Source organism: Oratosquilla oratoria, chromosome 8 (assembly GCF_046742065.1).
Source record: "Oratosquilla oratoria isolate Oo_2021 chromosome 8, ASM4674206v1, whole genome shotgun sequence".
In the NCBI taxonomy this organism is placed as follows: domain Eukaryota; kingdom Metazoa; phylum Arthropoda; class Malacostraca; order Stomatopoda; family Squillidae; genus Oratosquilla; species Oratosquilla oratoria.
In genome coordinates, this window is record NC_134784.1 from 15,631,939 (window position 1) to 15,634,438 (window position 2,500).

The following is a 2,500-nucleotide window of genomic DNA, read 5'->3' on the forward strand; positions in this document are numbered from 1 at the left end:
CGTTACATAACGTTAATTACTGCTTAATGAAGCGAAAAGATAAAGAGTTTAGGCGTACGTAGCAGGAATGACAGAAGATAATTAGGAAAGCAGAGCTACTAAACTTACTCAGTAGGGGGACGCACGCTCCACCCCCACCCCCCACCCCCACACCCGTTTTTCATTACTAATGAAATTACGTCACTGCCCCACCCTTTCTCTATCTATTTCTCTTCCTCTCTGTCACTAACATCACCGCCCCAGAAATGAATAGTCTGGCGTTACAGGAAAGAATGAAATCCTTTCCAGTATTTTATTTGAAAAAATAATTCTAGCTGCCACCAGGTGAATTTATTCAGCTTGAAAACCTCCCCTACCTGTTTCAAAGAGGGCCTCGTAATCAATTAATAAAAATAGAATAAATAATGAATAATAATGAATAATAAAATCGTCTTACATTAAACAAAACTTAACCTTCGATCCAGCATTGAGGAAGACTCAATTAAGGTTACGAAAAAGATAAGAGATTTGGACAGGGTTGCAAAAGAAAATTAGATGATCAAGCGTAGCGCTCTAAGTGAGCGAGACTGATCAGCACCAAGGAAAAGGCAGGAAGTATTGTGTATTTTTACATTTGCCGGGAATTTTGAATTTTAGATCAACTATTTGTCAACATTAGTTGAAAGAGAAAATCTCTGTTTGTCATTCAAGATACTTTGAGCTATGGTATTAATATTATTATCTATTTTATTTATTTCTTTATTTAGTGCCTTAGTTTAATGGTGTTGATCACGATGATCCTATTAACGATAATGGTAATGGTAATCCTGGCACTGCTCATAATGGAGCTCATAAATTGGCACCCACTCTGGCGTGGATGTTGACACTGGATATTGGCGCCACAGACTTGGAGTGGCATTGTGCCGCCGGCAAGAGAGCCTCATTATGAAGATGAGTGCCAATTTGCATAAGCATGTACAGAGACGCTATTATGTGTTGTCGCAGTTTCCAGAAACCTTCGTCCAAGAGAGGCTACTGTTGCATGACCTGAGCGAAACATTTTGAAAATAAAGACAAGACTTATTTTAGCAACAAGCCAGGGCAGACGAAGGAAAGGAACCCTTTGGAAAAGTTTCGCTCAGAAGCAGCAAATGTTGTGTAGCTTGGACGAAATCTTTTGGAAATAGTGGCAAAACTTATGATTGCAACAAGCCGAGTTTCTGATGTTGGCGTAGTCAGCAAACCCCCAGGATTCATGAGAGACAACATGTGGTGAGATTTAGGGAATATAGAGATTAAAATGGGATTAACCTCCCGGCTTTGGGGTTTTCCTTAACCTGAATAAAACCGCCTGGCTTTGATCATGGGCTATTTGATAGTCTTAACTAATTAACCACTGTCTCTAAAGGTGTTATCACACAGACCTATTTTCCCTCCAACCTCCAGTTAATCGGCAGTACGGCCCACCTTCAGCTTTTTTTTTTCTGCGATAAAATCACGATGACAAATTATGTTGTTTTTTCAAAAATTCACATAGAATGTCATTTAATATACTGTACTGGAGGGAAATTATTTTCCCCCAACATATATTCCTTCCCAAAAGTTGCAGGCTGCAAATCTTCTCCAACAGTCGGAGGTAAAATATCTCGGTGTAATAATGCCTTAAACTACATAATCAGTCTAGGGGCTTCTTCTCGAATGGCCGAAATTGTGTGGCATAATTCATTAAAGCTCTAAAGTATCCCATTGTGTTTACTCATTAACGATGAAGATGGGTAAAATTGCCTTGTTACAACACACATACACACATACATACATCCATACATGCATACATACATACATACATACATACATACATACATACATACATACATACATACATACATACATACATAAATATATACATACATACATATATACATACATACATACGTATATACATACATAATGCATACATACATACATTCACAGACACACACACACACACACATATATGTATAACCTCGTTTTTTCTGTCTATGGATCTTAAAGATGTCTGAATAGATGAAAGTGCTCGGTCTGTAATCTGTTACTTTCCTTTGTGGTCTTCTGCATACATACATACATACATACATACATACATACATACATACATACATACATACATACATACATACACACATACGTACACACATAGACACACAAACATTCATCAATATACCAAAAGGCCCCTATTCATTCGCAGAGGAGTCGGCCAGGCAGCCTACACCCATCCCACGCCCATCCAACTCGCATTTCTTGCCCCATTCATCTTATCTCCTTGTGGCTGAAGGGCCATCTCTGATCCCCGCCCCATTGCCCGGGTCAGAAGCAAAGCGATGCAATAAGAGACAGTTTTTGACCAGGGGACATAATATGACTAAACGATCAACGGGACTAACAGGGTTAATACAGGGAGTTAATCCCTTTTAAGACAATGTTTTAACGTAATAAAGTCGTTGAACAATGTACTCGAAGGTAAATGTTGGAGGTGTTTGGTAAA

General features: G+C 38.8%; 1 protein-coding gene across 1 annotated transcript in view; it reads left to right on the forward strand.

The window, feature by feature from the left end:
• The window catches only part of LOC143027590 (uncharacterized), a 178,147-nt gene that overhangs the window by 115,891 nt on the left and 59,756 nt on the right, over positions 1 to 2,500 (forward strand). The window lies entirely within an intron of this gene.